The sequence below is a fragment of the Phocoena sinus genome, chromosome 8 (genome assembly GCF_008692025.1).
Source record: "Phocoena sinus isolate mPhoSin1 chromosome 8, mPhoSin1.pri, whole genome shotgun sequence".
Classification (NCBI taxonomy): domain Eukaryota; kingdom Metazoa; phylum Chordata; class Mammalia; order Artiodactyla; family Phocoenidae; genus Phocoena; species Phocoena sinus.
In genome coordinates, this window is record NC_045770.1 from 59,773,715 (window position 1) to 59,795,024 (window position 21,310).

Genomic DNA, 21,310 nt, shown 5'->3' on the forward strand with positions numbered 1-21,310 from the left:
GCACAAAACCCAAAGTTAGTAGCAGGAAAGAAATCATAAAGATCAGAGCAGAAATAAATGAAATAAATAGCAAAGATCAATAAAACTAAATGCTGGTTCTTTGAGAAGATAAGCAAACATGATAAACCTTTAGCCACACTCAAGAAAAAGAGGGAGAGGACTCAAATCAATAAAATTAGAAATGAAAAAGGAGAAGTTGTAACAGACACTACAGAAATACAAAGCATCCTAAGAGACTACTACAAGCAACTCTATGCCAATAAAATGGACAACTTTGAAGAAATGGACAAATTCTTAGAAAGGTATAACCTTCCAAGACTGAATCAGGAAGAAATAGAAAATATGAACAGACCAATCACAAGTAATGCAACTGAAACTGTGATTAAAAATCTTCCAACAAACAAAAGTCCAGAACCAGATGGCATCAGAGGTGAATTCTATCAAACACTTAGACAAGAGCTAACACCCATCCTTCTCAAACTCTTCAGAAATTTTCAGGGAAAGGAACACTACCAAACTCATTCTATGAGGCCACCATCACCCTGATGCCAAAACCAGACAAACATTACCACAAAAAAAGAAAATTACAGACCAATATCCCTGATGAATATAGATGCAAAAATCCTCAACAAAATCCTAGCGAACAGAATCCAACAACACATTAAAAGGATCATACACCATGAACAGGTGGGGTTTATCCCAGGGATGCAAGGATTCTTCAATATACACAAATCAATCAATGTGATACACCATATTAACAAATTGTAGAATAAAAAATATGATCATCCCAATAGATGCACGAAAAGCTGTTGACAAAATTCAACACCCATTTATGATAAAAAGTCTCCAAAAAGTGGGCATAGAGGGAATCTACCTCAACATAATAAAGGCCGTATATGACAAACCCGCAGCAAACATCATTTTCAATGGTGAAAAGCTAAAAGCATTTCCTCTAAGATCAGGAACAAGACAAGGATTTCCACTCTCACCACTATTTCTCAACATAGTTTTGGAAGTCCTAGACACAGCAATCAGAGAAGAAATAAAAGGAATACAAATTGGAAAAGAAGAAGTAAAATTGTCACTGTTTGCAAATGACATGATACTACACATAGTGAATCCTAAAGATGCCACCAGAAAACTACTAGAGCTAATCGATGAATTTGGTAAAGTCGCAGGATACAAAATTAATGCACAGAAATGTCTTGCATTCCTATACACTAACAATGAAAGGTCAGAAAGAGAAATTAAGGAAACAATCCCATTCACCATTGCAACAAAAAGAATAAAATACATAGGAATGAACCTACCTAAGGTGGTAAAAGACCTGTACTCAGAAAACCATAAGACATTGCTGAAAGAAATCAAAGATGATATAAACAGATGGAGGTATAAACCATGTTCTTGGATTAGAAGAATCAATATTGTGAAAATGACTATACTACCCAAAGCAATCTACAGATTCAATGCAATCCCTATCAAATTACCAGTGGCATTTTCTACAGAACTAGAAGAAAAAAATCTTAAAATTTGTATGGAGACACAAAAGACCCCGAATAGCCAAAGCAGTCTTGAGGGAAATTAAAAGAGCTGGAGGAATGAGACTTCCTGACTTCAGACTATACTACAAAGCTACAGTAATCAAGAATATATGGTACTGGCACAAAAACAGAAATATAGATCAATGGAACAGGAAAGAAAGCCCAGAGATAAACCTACGTACCTATGGCTAACTCATCTATGACAAAGGAGGCAAGGATATACAATGGAGAAAAGACAGCCTCTTCAGTAAGTGGTGCTGGGAAAACTGGACAACTACATGTAAAAGAATGAAATTAGAACACTCCATAACACCATACACAAAAATAAACCCAAAATGGATTAGAGATCTAAATGTAAGACCAGACACTATAAAACTCTTAGAGGAAAACATAGGAAGAACACTCTATGACATAAATCACAGCAAGATCCTTTTGGACCCACCTCCTAGAGAAGTGGAAATAAAAACAAAAATAAACAAATGGCACCTAATGAAACTTCAAAGCTTTTGTACAGCAAAGGAAAACATAAAGAAGATGAAAAGACAACCCTAAATTTACAAAATTTACAAGCAGCTCATGTAGCTCAATATCACAAAAACAAACAACCCAATCCAAAAATGGGCAAAAGACCTAAATAGACATTTCTCCAAAGAAGATATACAGATTGCCAACAAACACATGAAAGTATGCTGAACATCACTAATCATTAGAGAAATGCAAATCAAAACTACAATGAGGTATCACCTCACAGCAGTCAGAATGGCAATCATCAAAAAATCTACAAACAATAAATGCTGGAGAGGCATTTATTGGACAAAAGGGAATGTTCTTGCACTATTGGTGGGAATGTAAATTGATATAGCCACTAGGGAGAACAGCATAGAGGTCCCTTAAAAAACTAAAAGAAGAAGTACCATACAACCCATCAATCCAACTACTGGGCATTTACCCTGATAAAACCATAATTCAAAAAGAGTTATGGGGCTTCCCTGGTGGCGCAGTGGTTGAGAATCTGCCTGCCAATGCAGGGGACACAGGTTCGAGCCCTGGTCTGGGAAGATCCTACATGCCGCGGAGCGACTAGGCCCGTGAGCCACAACTACTGAGCCTGTGCGTCTGGAGCCTGTGCTCCACGACAAGAGAGGCCGCGACAGTGAGAGGCCCGCGCACCGCGATGAAGAGCAGCCCCCACTCGCCGCAACTAGAGAAAGCCCACGCACAGAAACGAAGACCCAACACAGCCATAAATAAATAAATAAATAAATAAATAAATAAATAAATAAATAAAAAGAGTTATGTACAACAATGTTCATTGCAGCTCTGTTTACAATAGCCAGGACATGGAAGAAACCTAAGAGTCCATGCACAGATGAATGGATAAAGAAGATCTGGTGCATATATACAATGGAATATTACTCAGCCATAAAAAGAAACAAAACTGAGTTCTTTGTAGTGAGGTGGATGGACTTAGAGTCTGTCCTACACAGTGAAGTAAGTCAGAAAGAGAAAAACAAATACCATATGCTAACAGAGATATATGGAATCAAAAGAAAAAAGTTTATGAAGAACCTAGGGGCAGGACAGGATTAAGGACACAGACGTAGAGAAACGACTTGAGGACACGGGAAGGCGGAAGGTTAACCTGGGACAAAGTGAGAGAGTGGCATGGACATATATACACTACCAAATGTAACATCGATAGCTACTGGAAAGTAGCCACATAGCACAGGGAGATCAGCTCGGTGCTTTGTGACCACCTAAAGGGGTGGGATATGGAGGGTGGGAGGGAGATGCAAGAGGGAGGGGATATGGTGATATATGTATATGTATAGCTGATTCACTTTGTTATACAGCAGATAATAACATTCCATTGTAAAGCAATTATATTCCAATAAAGGTATAAAAGAAAGAAAGCCCAGAGATAAACCTACACACCTATGGTCAACTAATCTATGACAAAGGAGGCAAGACTATACAATGGAGAAAAGACAGTCTCTTCAATCAGTGGTGCTGGGAAAAATGGACAGCTACATGTAAAAGAATGAAATTAGAACACTCCCTAACACCATACACAAATATAAATTCAAAATGGATTAGAGACCTTAATGTAAGACTGGACACTATAAAACTCTTACAGGAAAACATAGGAAGAATACTCTGACATAAATCACAGCAAGATCTTTTTTGATCCACCTCCTAGAGTAATGCAATAAAAAAGAAAACTAAACAAATGGGACCTAATGAAACGTAAAAGCTTTTGCAAAGCAATGGAAACTACAAACAAGATGAAAAGACAACCCTCAGAATGGGAGAAAATATTTGCAAACGAATCAATGGACAAAGGATTAATCTCCAATATATATAAACAGCTCATGCAGCTCAATATTAAAAAAACAAACAACCCAATACAAAAATGGGCAGAAGATCTAAATAGACATTACTTCCAAGAAGACATAGAGATGGCCAAGACGCACATGAAAAGCTGCTCAACATCACTAATTATTAGAGAAATGCAAATCAAAACTACAATGAGGTATCACCTCACACCTGTTAGAATGGGCATCATCAGAAAATCTACAAACAACAAATGCTGGAGAGGGTGTGGAGAAAAGGAACCCTCTTCCACTATTGGTGGGAATGTAAATTGATACAGTCACTATGGAGAACAGTATGGAGGTTCCTTAAAAAACTAAAAATAGAATTACCATATGATCCAGCAATCCCACTACTGGGCATATACCCAGAGAAAACCATAATTCAAAAAGACACATGTACCTCAATGTTCACTGCAGCACTATTTACAATAGTCAGGTAATGGAAGCAACCTAAATGCCCACAGACAGACGAATGGAAAAAGATGTGGTACATATATAAAATGGAATATTACTCAGCCATAAAAAGGAATGAAATTGGGTCATTTGTAGAGACGTTGCTGGATCTAGAGACTGTCATACAGAGTGAAGTAAGTCAGAAAGAGAAAAACAAATATCGTATATTAATGCATAGATGTGGAACCTAGAAAAATGGTACAGATGAACCGGTTTTCAGGGCAGAAATAGAGACACAGATGTAGAGGACAAACATATGGACACCAAGGGAGGAAAGCCATGGGTGGGGGGGGAATGAGTTGGGAGATTGGGATTGACATGTATACATTTATATGTATAAAATAGATAACCAATAAGAACCTGCTGTATAAAAATAAATAAAATTAAAATAAATAAATAAAATTAAAAATAATAAAACAGAAAAAAAGTTCTTCTCTTCACATACATGTATTTATATGAATGAATGATTTCCATGCTTATATCTATAAATACAAAGAAGAGGAATAAAACCTACCTTGAACCAAGAAAGAAAAAAAGAAAAACAACCCAGAAACCACCAGTTATACAGAGGAAAACCCTATCAGGGCACTTGCTCCAGTGGTAAACAATTCTGAAGTTGGTCAGAGGTGGGGAATCGTCTCCCATGCAGCCAGCACCCCCCCGCCCGCAAGGAGCGTCCACATTGCAAAGCTGGGGGACTGTGCCGAGGCGTCTGTGAGTAAACGTAAGCTGAGCCACAGGCCAGCTGCTGCTGAACTGTTCCCACCCTTCCCAGGTAAAACACCTGAATATGTACAAAGACTTGAAGGGCTGTGGAGCCACACCAGCAACACCACGCAGGCCGACTTGGTGCCTGCAGGCCAGCCAGGATGGTCCTGGCCCCAGGCGCTCTTCTGGAAGGTTTCCATTTCCCTTCCTGAGATATCCCTCCTGTCCCGGCCCCCACTGCTTTTTTCCTTCCTCACCTCTGCCCAGGGAGAAATTCCAGCGGCAGGTATGGGTGACACATCCTCTTCTTTAGCAGGTGGCAGCTTGGCAACTCCTGCAGAAAGTCCAGCAGAGCCCCACTCACACCGGGCCACCCACAAAGCCATGGCCCCTCACTCACTCCCACCAGCCCAGCCCCGACACTGCTGACGAGGCAGAGAATATGGCATCAGGCACAGCTGCAGGAGCTCTTGCTGACTGGAGCGGTGTTTATATTGACCTCAACCCAGGCACACCTGGGGAGGGCTGGCCAGCAGGGTCAGGCGGCCCAGATCAGCCAATCCCCACGCCTCAGGGGCTCACATTGCAGAAATTGGACGTTGCTGAACCGGCCCGTTCCAAGGAACAGGTGTGGGCTCCTGAGAGTCAGGATAGACAAGGGGCTGCAGCTCTGTTCTCTAATCATTTTATCTGGCCCATGAGTGGGAGACAACTTCAAGAAGACCCTCTCCTAATGAGAGGAACCCAAGAGCCAGGGAGAGGAGGGGTGGTGGGTGGAGACAGAGGCCTGGTGCCCCAACTGCAGTGGAAGTCTCTGGAAGACCAAACGGAGGGAGGCCACACAGAGTGATGCCCAGGGCCACAGACCTGTCGGAGCTGCTGTTTGTTAGTTCAAGTCCTGCTCTGAGGTGCTCTGTGTCAGCTCTGAGCAACAGGTGAGCTGGGGGTGCTCTTCAATGAGGGCTATGTGCATGGTTCCTGTGTGCCCATCCCTGCCAGGGTACCTGTCCAGCGGAGCTCTGTAACCTGGGAGGGGCCTGACCACGAGAGCCCCATGGGCTACTGGCAACCTGCCCAGGTGAGCTCCATATCCTGGGAGGGGCGTGACCACGAGAGCCCCGTGGGCTGCTGGGGACCTGCCCAGGTAAGCTCCATATCCTGGGAGGGGCCTGACCATTAGAGCCCCATGGGGTGCGTGGTGGGGGGGGGATCCTGCCCAGGTGAGCTCCATATCCTGGGATTGGCCTGACCACGAGAGCCCCGTGGGCTGCTGGGGATCTGGTAAAGGATGTCAGGACAGTCAGTGAAGTCACCAAGGATATACATCCAGTAGTTCCTAATTCCTACACACTACTGGACATTCTACCATCCACCAGGACATGGTATTCTGTATTAGACTTCAATGATGCCTTCTTCTGTATTCCATTAGTCCCAGAGTCACAAGAAATTTTGGGTTGTGAGTGGCAGGACTCAACATACAACAAAAACAATACTGCTGGGCCATCCTGCCCCAAGGGTTCAAAAATTCCCACACCATCTTTGGGGAAACGTTAGCTAAAGACCTAGAAGTTCTACCTCTGGAAAAGGGAACCCTCCTTCAATATGCAGATGACATTCTGATCTCCAGCCCTACTAAGGAGGCCTCTGAACTACCTAGCCAATAAAGGATAGAAGGTGTCCAAGAAAAAGGCTCAAATATCACAGACTAACGTGACCTGCCTGGGCTTCATTCTCACAGAAGGTCGGAGAAGCCCATCCCAGGACAGGGAAGAAGCCATTTGCAGCCTTACCCCTTCTAAAACTAGAAGACAGCTTAGGGGTTCCTGGGGAGGCAGGGGTTTGCTGCATCTGGATCCCTAACTACAGTCTACTAGCTGGGCCTCTATATGAAACATTGAAAGGAAAAGATGATGATCCTTTTGAATAGAATCCAGAAGCGGCCTTTCAAGAATGGAAAGAGCAGTCAATCCAGACACTTGCCCTGGACCTCCCTAATTTAGCTAAACCCTTTGACCTTTACATCCCCATAGAAGGTGAATCGCCCTTGGAGTATTAGTGCAAAAACTGGGACCACTTGAAATGGAACAACGCAAGAATGCCCTCCAGGTAGGAGAAGTTACGGTCACCAAGGGCTTGGCCCACCACCCCATCCAGCCAGGATACTGGGGGTATCTAAAAACCTGGAAATCAGCAGCCCGCAAGGCCAGCTCCCTCCTAAGGGAAAATGACCCCACGTGGTGATCCTAACCACCCACCATGTCCTGAAGTTGCAGGGGTCGCTCCATGGGCACACTGACCTCGAGTGAGGAGGCCCTCCAACTCCAACCTCCAGAGACAACCGGGGGCAACGGGCCCCCATGACGACTCGTGTGACCATCACTTGACCTGGAGTTTCTCTCAGAAAACAAGAGTGTGCCCCAAAAGAGCAGACTACTGCTTGCAGGACTTACTGCACCCAGAGGGGAGCTAATAAGCTTGGCGGGGGAACCGTATATCACACTGTCACGATAGAAAAACCTACAGACACTGCAGTGACGGCGTCCAATAAGACCGGCCGGACTCCTGGCTTCTTCAAAAGGACGTTGATTCAGTGGCCATCATGGTCCTGGATCACCACCGACCCTGGATTGTCTGGGAGTTGAGCAGGCAGGGCTCTGACACCTGGTGCTGCTTGTACGTTAATTCAGGGGCCTAATTGAAGAAAGCACAGACTACAGGTCAGAGCACCTAGGCTGGCAGAAAACGTCAGCCTAAGTAAGGTGGCCGAACAAATGTGGGGCGGGGTAAAACCGGCCCCCCCAGCGTCTCTGCGCATCTGTTTCCTGGACCCTTAAAGGTCATTAGAATCTATAGCACTTCCAATGCTGGTGCTCAGGCGGACGAGCAGTGAGGCAGGAGGCCTGGGGACAATCAACCTCACCTGGAGGCTGCTGGGGAGAAGTTCTGCCCCTCCCCCCCCGGGTATGAGGACTCCCAACTCAGCACGAAGCAGTTACAGAAGAGGGGTCTGCACCCTCAGCACCCCAAGAATGAGGAACGGGACAAAAGGCAGAGGAGGGGTTTGTCACTGGCAAAGCCCATGAAAAATTCCTGGGAGATAAAAAGAAAATCTGGGCAATAAAATAAAGTCTAACCTTTTTTCCTTTGTGCTTTGTCTAATTTCACGTGCTCCTAGGGTTCCACATGCAGAGGTCCCACACCCGGCACTTCAGACCCAATTTCCTAGTGCAGAATGGCTGGGCCGACACCTCAGCTCGCGGGGCCCCGTGCAGACTCCGCGACATAGAGCCTAAGCTGCAGCCAACCCGGCCCTCGAGAGCTCCGCCCCTTCCCTCCCGCTGACGCTGCCGGGATCCCTACACAACAGCCCCGCCCACAGCCCGCAGGGGAGCGCACGCTCTCACCTCTCCATTTTCTGATCAAAATATAAAGTTTCCTTTGCTTCTGAACCAAACTCAGTCTCGATCTGTTGGCTCCAATGACACTGGGCAGGGGGACCCTTGTTGGGGCCCACTCTGGAGGATCAGTAACAGAAATTGAGAATATTGTAACTTCAATGAACAGATGTGTGAGCCAAACTGTAATTAACATAGAACAGTGTATAAGGCTCGGGTAAAATAAGATGTTTCTAACACTTCCATTGGATATTTCCATCACTTTATTATAAGCAAGTTCAAGAGGTTTGTCTTATTTGTCAGGTCAACATTAGAGAAATGAAGTGATTTCTTTCCAAGGATGTACATCTAATAATCTTGGCTAAAGCTTCAATCTTGTTTTGAATGTTTTTCCATTGAAAATGATACCTCTCTTTCAGCTCCCCCAATTCTGAGAAGTATAAAATCTTATAATTTATTATTACCAAAGGGGAAAGGTGGGAGGAAGGATAAATTAACAGTTTGGGATTAACACATACACACTGTTATGTATAAAATCGATCATCAACAAGGAGCTACTGTATAGCACAGGGAATTACACTCAATATTTTGCAATAACCTATAAGAGGAAATAATCTGAAAAAGAATAGATATTTTTATTGACATCATCTATCAACGACAGATAAAATGTAACCTAAGGGAAGCCGATGGTGAGCGCTTCTGACCCTGAAGACTTCAATCATCTAAAGTTTGGACTCTGCCTACTTCCCAAGGCCCTTAATGAACATACGTGTAGCCGTAGCTTAAAAAGTTCCCCAGTTTGGGGTTCGGGGAGGCACTGATTTGGAAAAATCCCTGGTGTTCTCCTTACATGCACGGGACCCTTCCTACTGCTAAAACATTCCTGTCACACCCAGAGGATGGTACACCGTTTGATCGGGAAGAGTTTGGAAAAGGCGTCTCATCTCCTCATCTCCTGGTGCTCGGGTTCACCCCTCCAGCGCCTTTCCTAACAATCTCCCCACTTGAGGATGTCAGCACCGTCAACATCCTGTTGCGCACAGTTTGGAATTTGTCCAGAGGATGAAGCGGAAGGAGGAGGAACAATGAGACACAAGTCCTAGGTGTTCGGACAGGCACATGTCACTCTAATTTCCAATCAGCAAGACGAATTGACCAAAGGCTAGGATTGCTCACGGAAACAGAAAAGGCTTGAGGAAATCCCGCTCTCTTGTGGCCAGTTCCCAAAAACACAAGTTGAAAAATGAAACTCAGGGACACTAAAACTCACGAAACTGCAGAGTGGAAAATATCTATCTCCGGAAAATGTCTTGAGGTAAGTCACCGAAAAGGACTTGTAAGCAAGGGAGAATGACAGGAAAGGGATTTGAAGAGGTAGAATGGACTCGCCATTAAAGCACAAGAAAAGAGGCTGAACATCGCCTACGATGCAGTTGGCCAAAAAAGGCGTATGCATTTTTTCTGAATATATTCAAGAAAAGGGCATACACCCTTTTTAGCCAACAAAACAGGTGGGCACTGGAAATCAATACTACAAAAGGTATCACTTCACATCAGTCAGAAGAGCCATCCTCATAAAGCGTAAACACCAGAAATGCAGGACAGGGCGAGGAGAAAAGGGAGCCCTGTGAGGCTGATAGTGTAAATATAAATTGCCAACAGCCACACTGGAGAAGTGTATTGTGTTTACTAAAGCATCTAAACAATGAGCTACTGAGCATAGGGCACTTTCACTCATGGGCATATATCTTGGGAAAAACAGAAATCAACAGGACACAGGCACCCCAACGTTTACCACCTCTCTGTTTAAAAGAGCCTCGACTTGGATATAACCTAAATGTCCCTGGAAGGAAAAAATGGATAAAAGAGATGTGGTACTCATGTAGAGTGGAATATTACTCAGTCCGGAAATCAATGAAATAAGGCCAGTTGCAACAACTCCAGAGGAGTTACGTACGATCATTCTAAGTGACATAAGTGAGAAAGAAAAAGACACATATCATAAGATATCACTTAAGGGTGGAATCAAAAATGGCTACACATGAAATAAATTACAAAACAGAAACATAGTCAAATATGTAGAAAACACGCATAAGGCTGCTAAAGGGGAAAGGTGGGGAGGGGTGAGGCATTATCCAGGAGGTTGAAATTAGCAAATATACCATTCCAAATACCAAATTGATAATCAACAAGGCCTACACGGTAGCTCAAAGAACTGCACTCAACATGCTCAAGTCACCGGAAAAGAATATATACGACTGGTAAGAATCTGAAAAAGAATTTATTGATGTCTCTCTGTACGTGAATCAAGTGGATGTACAGCAGCAAGAAACAGAGCTTTGAAAATCAGCTGTAACCAATATAATAATAAATTTTAAAAAAAGACAATGAGACACAGAAAAATTCTTACAACTTTTTCTCAGGGGCTGTGATGCAACATGGATTGAACACATCTAGACCCACAACAGGATGAGACATAAGGCTGGAAACTGTTCGCGCTAAGAAATTAGTGAGGTTGGATGAGGAAATGCAGACCCTTTAAAGTAATACTGCCTGGGACCCATTCCATGGGTCCCAAATCTGCAGGTTCAAGGGAATCTTCCTACAGCTAAAACATGCATGGGAAACCCGGAGGACTGTACACCGTGTGATGGGGAGATGTGTCTAAAATGCACCTCATTTATCCTCTCCTGGTGCTCGGGTTCGCCATTCCAGCCACGTTACTAACAATCTCCCCACTTGAAGAATCAGCACCTTTAAACTCCTGTTTCGCACAGTTTGCAATTTGTCCGGAGGATGAACGGGAAGAGGGAGAACCAATGAGAGACTAGCTGTAGGTGTTTCGACAGGCACACGTCACTCTAATTTCCCATCAGGAAGAGGAATTGACCAAAGGCTCAGCCTGCAGCCCCAGAACCAGAATAGGGCCTGGAGCAATCCTGCGGTTTTGCAGCCAGCTCACAAAAAAGCGAGGTGAAAAATGGAGCTCAGGGGCACTGCAATTCACAAATCTGCAGAGTTATAAATGACAACTATTGTCCAACAATATATTGAGGTAAGGCAACGAAGAGGATTTGAAAGCAAGGCAGAATTGCAGGAAACAGATTTCAAGAGGTAGATTGGACTCGCTTTTAAAGCACAAGAAAACCGGCAGAACTTCGACAATGATGCAGTTGGCCAAAAAGGGCGTATGCATTTTTTCCTGAATATATTCGGGAAAAAACGCATACGCCCTTTTTGGCCAACCAAGCAAGCGGACAAGGCAAATCCGCACTACAAAGAAGTCTCACTTCCCACCGGTGAAAAGCGCCATCTGAAAAAACTGTAAAATCCAGAAATGCAGGACAGACCATGGAGAACAGGGAACCTTGTTACGCTGATGGGGAGGATATAAATTGCCGGCAGTCACTCTGGAGAAGTGTATGTTGTTTCCTAAAACATCTAAAAAAGAGAGCTACAGAGCATAGGGCACTTCCACTCACGGGCATATATCTTGGGAAGACTAAAAATCAACAAGACACAGGCATCCCAAAGTTTAGGGCTGCTCCATTTATAAGAACCTCGACTTTGGTACAGCTTAAATATCCCAGGAAAGAGAAAATAGTATAAAGACGTTGTGGTACTTATGTACAATGGGATATTACACAGCCATGAAATCAATGTCATAAGGCTAGTAGCAGCATAAGGAGCGAATTTAGGTACGATGATTCTAAGTGAAAGAAGTCACACAGAAAATGAGACTTATCATAAGATATCACTTAAAGAGGGAAGGTAAACATCGCTACATATGAACTGAATTACAAAACAGACCACAGTCACACATTTAGAAAACACACTTATGCTTGCTTAAGGGGAAAGGTGAGGTGGGGTGATGCATAACACAAGAGTTTGAAATTAGCACAGATACCGTTCCATAAACCAAATATGTAATAGACAAGACCTACTCCTTGCTCAATGAACTGGACTCAACACCCCCTATTCACCGCAGAAGAATATATCTCACTAGAAAGAATCTTAAAACGTATGTATTGATATCTCTCTATAACTGAATCAAGTGTTTGTAAAGCAGCATAAACACAGCAGTGAAACTCAGCTAAAACCCATTTTAAAAATAAATTTCAAAGACAGTGAAAGAGAGAGAAATTTTTACAAAATTCGTTCAGGGGCTGTGATTCAACCTGGACTGACCACATCTACACCCACAGCTGGATGAGAAATAAGGCTGGACACTCTTGGGGCTGAGAGGATTGGTGAGGTTGGGTGAGCAAAGGCAGATCCTTTAAAGTAATATTGCATGCTACCCATTCCATGGGTCCCAACTCTCTAGGTTCAAGGGAATCTTCCTACAGCTACAAGATGCACGGGTAACCCAGACATGGTACACCGTGTGATCGGGAAAGGTCTCTAAAACGCACCTCATTTTTCCTCTCCTGGTGCTCGGGTTCGCCATTCCAGCCGCTTTACTAACAATCTCCCCAATTGGAGAATCAGCACCTTTAAGCTCCTGTTTCGCACAGTTTGCAATTTGTCCGGAGGATGAATGGGAAGAGGGGGAACCAATGAGAGACTAGCTGTAGGTGTTTGGACAGGCACATATCACTCTAATTTCCCATCAGGAAGAGGAATTGACCAAAGGCTCAGCCTGCAGCCCCAGAACCAGAATAGGGCCTGAAGCAATCCTGCGGTTTTGCGGCCAGCTCACAAAAAAGCGAGTTGAAAAATGGAGCTCAGGGGCACTGCAATTCACAAACCTGCAGAGTTATAAATGACAACTATTGTCCAACAATATATTGAGGTAAGGCAAAGAAGAGGATTTGAAAGCAAGGCAGAATTGCAGGAAACAGATTTCAAGAGGTAGATTTGACTCGCATTTAAAGCACATGAAAAGCGGCAGAACTTCGACAATGATGCCGTTGGCCAAAAAGGGCGTCTGCGTTTTTTCCTGAATATATTCAGGAAAAAACGCAGACGCCCTTTTTGGCCAACCAAGCTAGCGGGCAAGGCAAATCCGCACTACTGCCGAACTCAGCTCAGGTGTCACTTCCTTGAGGACTTCCCTGACCCACTACTCAGCCTGCTGTGTGCTCCCAGGGACACCTGAGTTGTCTCTGTTAGAGCACTTGCCATTCTGCACTGATGTTTCCTGTTGACTGCAGGCCGTCCAGAGTTCCATACCTTAACTGCCATTTCAGTACCTGGTGCCTCACCACTGTTCAGTTAAGTGAGGTTGAGTATTATTGAAACTGTGTCAGCTTTAAAGGGTTGGTTTGTTGGGTCAGCTTACCCATAAGCATTCAACAAAGAGGAACGGAGTGGGATGGAGTGAAGTTGAATGGAGTGGTGAAAACTCTGATTATGATATTTAGCAGCATTATCTTAAAAGTCCACAAGATGTCAACACAACCTTGTAAAACAACCATACCCCAATTAAAAAAAAAAAATTGAACAGAAGGTGGAAAAAAAAAATAGTCCACAAGATGTCAGGGTTTCTACCTGAGAAAAAAGAATGCAATAGTCTGAGATAAAGAACACTCTCACTGATGCCAGAAATTAATTTAAAGTGAATATTGGTATAGAAATAATAGATTTATTTAATTGAATAAGCAATATATGTCCATGCTACAAAATTCAAAGTGTATACGTGGAAAGTAAACTCTTCCTCCCTCCCTACTTCTTTCCCTGATCCCCCCGCCCCATTTTGTCTACCCCAAGGGCAACTATTTTTATTATCCTTCCAGAGATATCCTAAGTGTATAATCATATAAATGTATTTTTTTCTAAATAACACCAATGATTGTATACAAGTGTTCTGTGCCTTGGTTTTTTCCACTTAAAATACCTCAGTTTTCATATTAAAAGAGATAATATTATTTATATCTTATTATTATTATTTATACTTTATTATTTATATATTAATATTAAAATAATAATATTTTTAGCTGTACTAACATATTTACTAAACCTCCTATTATAGATATTCAGGCTGTTACCAATCTCTTGCTATTACAAATATCCCCAAACAACAGACCTCATCTTACATATGTGCAAGTATATCTATATTTTAAATTCTAATATTGAGATGTTGTCAGCCCTCCATTGAGACTGTACACATTTACATTCCCACCAACAATATGAGTGTCTTTTTCTTCACAAACTTGCCACAGTTATATATAATATATATAGTTATATATATAAAACTTAATATATAACTTAAGTGTGTATATATATATATATACTGTAAAATATATTAAAAATACATTTGCTGATCTGATAGGTGACTCATATCTCATTACAGTTTTTAAAAATGCCTTACTGGAGTATAATTGACATACAGTAAACTGCACATGTTTAAAACGTAAATTTAGTCAATTTTGACCTGTTTACCCATGTGAAACCATCACCACAATCAAGATAATAAACCTATCCATCACCCTCAAAGGTTTCCTTGTGCTCCTTTGCAATCCCTCCCTCCTACCAGCCTTCCTCACCACTCCCCCATGCAACCACTGGTGTGCTTTGTGTTACTATAGTTTTTATTTTCTAGAATCTTATATAAATAGGGTAATACATTATGCAGTCTTTTTTTTAATCTTACTTTCACTCAGCATAATTATTTTGAAATTCATCCATGTCATTGCGTCTATCAGTAGTTCATTCCTTTTTATCAGTGAGTAGTACTAGGTTGTATGGACACACCACAATTTGTTTATCCATTCTTGTGTTGATAGACATTTAGATTGTTTCCAGTTTGTAACTATCACAAATAAGACAGTAACTTAGAAGCCACAGGTTTCTGTTTCTCTTAGGTAAATACCTGGAAGTGGAATGGCTGGATCACACAGTAGGTGTATGTTTAACTTTTAAAGAAACTGCCAAACTGTTTTCTAAAGTGATTGTACCATCTTGTGTTCCTATCAGCAGTGAATGAGTGTGTGGTTGCTCCATATTCTCACCATATTTGGGGGTCAGCCTTTTTAATTTTAGACATTCTAATAGATGTGTAATGGTAATTCATTGTGATTTTAATTTTCATTTTCCTAATGAGTAATGATGTTGAGGGTCTTTTCATTTCACTCTGATGAAGTGTCTGTTCAAATATTTCTACCAGTTTAAAATCAGGTTGTTTTCTTATTATGGAGTCTTGAGAGTTCTTTTTATATTCTGGTACCAGTCTTTGATATATGATTTTCAAATATTTTCTCCCCTTTTGTGGCTTGTCTGTTCATTCTCTCAACAGTGGCTTTTGAGGAGCAAAGTTTCTCAATTTTGATGAAATCTAATGTATCTCTTTTTTGCAAATGAATGTTTTTTGTGTTTTATCTAAGAAATCTTTGCCTTACTCAAAGTCACAAAGATTTTCTCTCTGTTTTCTTCTAGAGGTTTTAGAGTTTAGGTTTTACTTTAACCCATTTTGAGATCATTTTTGTGTATAGTACAGGATGTGGATCATTATAGTTTTGATTTGTATGTTTCTTATCACAGGTATTGATTATATTCTCATATGTTTAAATATAATTTTTTCTTCTTGTGAACTCTTCAGTCAAGTCCGTTGTTCCAGGCTGCCATGATTGGATGTGCAGTTCATGTGCTGCTCAAAAGCCTAAGCCAACAGGACTAATGGAAGCAGAAACCTGGCAGCACACTGCTCACTGAACCCCTTTCCATAATTCACCCCCAGGAAGACCCTGCCTTTACTTTGCACAAGGAGTGGTATAAGCTAGCACAAGCATTGACCCTGTCCATTTATTTATCTCTTGTAGGCGTTCTTTGTATTACTTAGCCCTTCATCACTGTGGTGCAAATATATTTTTCCCAGACTGTCATTTATATTTTTCACTGTTTATGGTATTTTTCCATCAGGATTGCATTTTACAGAGTCAAATGTATCAGTCTTTTCTATTGTGGGTTCTGAGTTTTGTGTCATGCTTAGAAAGTTTCTCTACTTCAAATTCATTTTTAAAAAATACTTTATGCTTTTTCTAACATTTTTATGGTTTCTTTTTTCACATTTCAACATTTTGATTCAGTAGGCATTTATTTTGGTGGAAGAGGTAAGATAGAAATCCAATTTTTTTCCAATTGGCTCCCCAGTTGTCCCAACACCATTTACTAAATAATTCATCTTCAGGTTTTCATAAACAAAATTCTCATCTTTAGTGTAAAAAGTAGCCATGTTACTCTGCCCAGAGGCCACATACTACACTTTGATTCTGTGGTAAAGAGGCAGATGAGAAGTAAAGGAGGTGATACAAGAGATTTATTCTGCAAAATATTTTCCATGCGTGGTTTGGGTTAATGCTCAAGATTTCTACATTTACAACACGGTACAAAAAAAATCTGTTGTTATAGCAATAACCTTGATCAGGAAAAGGTTAAATTATATTCACTATCTGCTATTTGTTAATACAGGAAAGTGGGCAATGTATTGTATTTGAGAAAAAAATAATGCAGAATATTTTTCACACACACTCCTACAAACATAGATAGAAAACACACACACAAACAAGCTCACACATTTCCTTCCTCAGAATGGTGTAATTGCTAAGAGTTTGGACTCTGAGTCAGGCAAATCTGGGAATATTAATAGTATCTAACTCATAGGGTTAATGCAGGCAATTAAGAGAGTTTGCTCATATAAAGTGTTTATTAGCACTGACTCAGAATAAATCTCAGTATTCAGTACCTATTAACTTCTTCTGTTTTTGTAAGATGCTTAGGTAAGTTTCTCCAAGATTTCTCAGATGTAGTTTATTTGTTATCGTTGGGGTATTGTACTTTCATTGACTAGAGAGGTCACATGAAAAAAACATATTCAGCAAAACCTGGGAGAAACGTATGAGTATTTATATAAATAATAGATGCAGGTAGGTTATTTAGCACAGTGGCTGGAACATAGTAAATAGTTAATAAAACTTAGCTTCTATTATTACTAAAAAATCCATTCATATCACTTATTCCAAAGAGCTGTGGGAGAGTGGGCACTGAGATAGGGTTATGACAGTATCCAGCAGGATCCGCAGGAAGTGAATTCTGTTTCCAGACCCTATTCATTAACCTCTAGGTATGGTGCTAAATATACTTTAAAATATCTTTGAGTAATGAAGGCTAACCAAAATGAACTACTTATCAGCCACTCTTGATATTTGGAAGAATACCTTATTTTGAAATTGTATCTTTTGCTTCTATTAACTGACCATATAACTTGCAGAAAAAAATTGTTTTCAAAGGTTTCCACTAGAATGCCATGAGAGGATCTGGGGCTCTAGCCATCATCTTCCATGCAAGCATGAAGATTCTTTGAGAACTCACATATTTTACCTTCAAAAAAATCATGTAAATTTTGTGTTTGAATTCATACCAGTGAATGCTCTTTGAACTGAATGATGCCTATCCAAGATGGAGAGCAGCATGATGTGGTGGAAGGAGGCTTTGGAATCACACAGATCAGGGCTGGCATCCTAGAGCCATTACTCACTAGTTTATGACATGGACAAGTCACTGAACCTGTTTCTCCATCTGAAAAATGGGGGCAAAATCCTACCTCATAGTTATTGTCAGAATTAAATAAGAACATACATGCCTTCTCTGTGCCAGCCACTGTGCAAAGTGCTTGGGATACATAAATGAGTAAGACATGGGCCCTATCCTCAAGGAGTTGACTCTAGTAAATCACTTAACATGGTATCCAGCGTATAGTAGGTGCTCAACAAATACTTTGTTGAAAGGACTAATAAATGAGTAGCAGACCCTTAATACGTGTCAGTTTCTTCTTTATCTCCCCTGCCTATCCCAACTACCAACTGATTTGAGGGAGAAAATAGACTAAAGTACATTTCCCTTAAAAACATTTTATTTTGAATTAATTTTAGACTTACAGAAAGGTTGCAAAAATAGTACAAAGAGTTTCTTTATATCCCCCACTTCACTTTCTCAATGTTAACATCTTAAATAACCACAGTATAGTGATCAAGAACAGGAAATCAACATTTGTACAATATTACTAACTATAGAATTTGCTTGAAATTCACCAGTATTCCCACTAATGTCCTTTTTTTGTCCCCAGATCCTATCCATGATCACACAAGGTATTTAGTTTTCATTTCCTTTCATCTCTTCCAGTCTGTAGCAGCTCCTCAGTCTTTCCTTATCTTTCATGACCTTGACTTTTTTTTTTTTTGGCTGTGCCATGTGGCATGTGGGATCTTAGTTCCCCAACCAGGGATCTAACTCGTGCCCCCTGCAGTGGAAGCGCAGAGTCTTAACCACTAGATCGCCAGGGAAGTCCCATGACCTTGACACTTTTGAAGAGTACCACAGTAGTCAGAGTTCTAAGGTGACCTCTAAGATTCCCACCTCTGGGTGTACGTGCCTTGTGCACACATTGAGAGAAAGAAGAACCTATGAATATGATGAACTATCACTCCTGTGATTATATTACTTATCATTTGACATTGATTTATCAAAAGAGATATTACCTGGGTGGACCTTCACATTGACTCCTGTGTTCTTTTGACAAGCCTGTATCTGGTTTTTCTTTCCTTACTTTCTGGCCCACAAGATAGTCCTGGGTCATCTTGTATTTTCCCTACCTCAGTTCTGAAAATAACCATTTCTCCAAAGAGAACTGGTTCCTTTTATTGGATGATAGTGTTTAGATCTGGGTGATATGGTATATTCAGTGTTTAAGGTGTCATTGCTTCTAGACCTTCTCAGGAGACACAGAGAGGGAATATATGGGCTATACTAAACCATACATACTTACATATCTATATTTCTGTATTGATGTATCTGTATATGTTTTATCTATTTATTTATTTATTTATTTTTTTTTTTTTTTGGCCGAGCCGTGCAGCTAGCAGGATCTTAGTTCCCTGACCAGGGATCGAACCTGCACTCTCAGCAGTGAAAGCACGGAGTCCTAACCACTGGACCACAGGGAATTCCCTATCTGTATATATTTTGTTTTATTTTATTTTATTTTGTATATATTTTAAAACCATGAGTTTATACTGATACCCCTAATTCCAATCCAATGCCACAAGGTTCATTTTAGCTTTCTCTCTTTCCTTACTTATAACAGTGAAAAATCCAGCTTTCATTATCAACCATATATTTAATTATTTGTTTAAAAATGAGTGTGTGTGTTGTTGTTTTTCAGGAAAAGTTTTTTCTTTAGAAACCTATAGAATGGTCTCCAACTCTACTCCATCAGTAGGTGACCCCAGCAACTGCATTGATCCTTCACTTTCCGCCTCCTCCTAAACCCCACTCCAATATCTCTACTAACCTAATTACAAATTAAATGAAACTGGAGTCCTCTGTGCCCCAACCCAAGAGCTAGAAGCTCAGGGCCCAGGTAGGGTAACTAGAACCTGATATAAATCCTTGCTTTCTGAGCAGACCAAAAGGAAGTCTTCCTGAATTGAAGATCTTTTAAAATGTTATCAATGAGACCTAGGGGGGTTTGAATTGGTTATTGGAAGATCTAGAATTCACTGAGTCCTGGCTGATTCTAATGGGTGATTCCCCCATGCTCCCTCACTACTTCTCACTCAGCCAAACATTGATCATTTAACACTCTCAGTACTCCCTACCAAATGCTGATAGTTATTCAACACTGCCTTTTTCCCTTCATAGATGTTATTTGTGAAAATCAAATGAGAGAATCAATGGATGTGTACTTGGAAAGTTATGCAGTTCTAAGTATACTGAAGGGCCCTGGAAAGTGTCTGCAGCAGGGAGTTTGAATTCTGCACACTCAGATGCTCTCCATCTTGTGACCCACCTAGTAATGGGAGCTCAGAGACCGCTCTTCCTGCTGTGACCAACCCTAGTTAGGAGTCAGAAGTCCTCTAAGAAAACAGGGAGGGTGAAGCTGCTATAGTGAATAGAGTGGCTAAAAAGACAGGATATCCTGGGAATCTCTTAAAATAGGGAGGTCAAAATGCTTTGACTATTGTACTTTTAAAACATTCATTCATTCATTCAACAGCTACTTGCTGAGTGCCTTTGCTAAGGGATGGGGAGATGAGAAACCCCATCTCTGCCCACAAGAAGTTTAGAGTAGGGAATCCAATAAACCCCGAATGCAGGCAATACAAGAGCTGCCATTTCTTGAAGACCTACTGTGAGCCAGGAATGGTGGTGGTCTACATATTATCTCATTTAATACAACTGATTATCTTGAAGGTAGGTATTATTATCTTTGATAAAAATGAGGAAATTATATATCAGAGAGGCAAAGAAATTTGTCCAAAGTCACACATGTAGTAAACACAAGAGTCATAATTGAAATCCAGGTCTGCCTGGACTCTAAAGCTCATAGTCATTCCCCCACACTAATAAAGTGAGAGTAAGCCATTCACTGAACAAATATTTACTGAGTACCTCTTTTTGTTCCAGACATTGTTCTGGGTGCTAGTGATGTGTGAAAGTGAAAAAAATAATAAAGTCCTTGTGTCGTGGGTTTCACGTCTACTGGAGAAAGACAATAAACAAAACAAATAAGTATTTAGTATGTCAGGTGGTAAGGGCTATGAAGAAAAAGTAGGCAGGATAAGAAAGACAGGGGAAGGAAGATTGCTAATTTAAATAGAGTCATCTGGAAAGGCTCTGATACTGTGAAGTAAGTGCAGGAGCAGGAGCTGGAACTGGCATAAAGAAGAGCTTCCTCCTTTGCCTACCTGTGGGTTCACTCTGGAGAAGAGAGGTAAGGTTGGGGGTGCAGGTGTTAATGGAGAGGATGGGCTTGGAGTCAGAAGACTTGAGCTTTATTTATTGATTTATTGACAAATCATTTCACTTTTGAGCCTAAATTTCCTTCCCTGTATACGGGAAT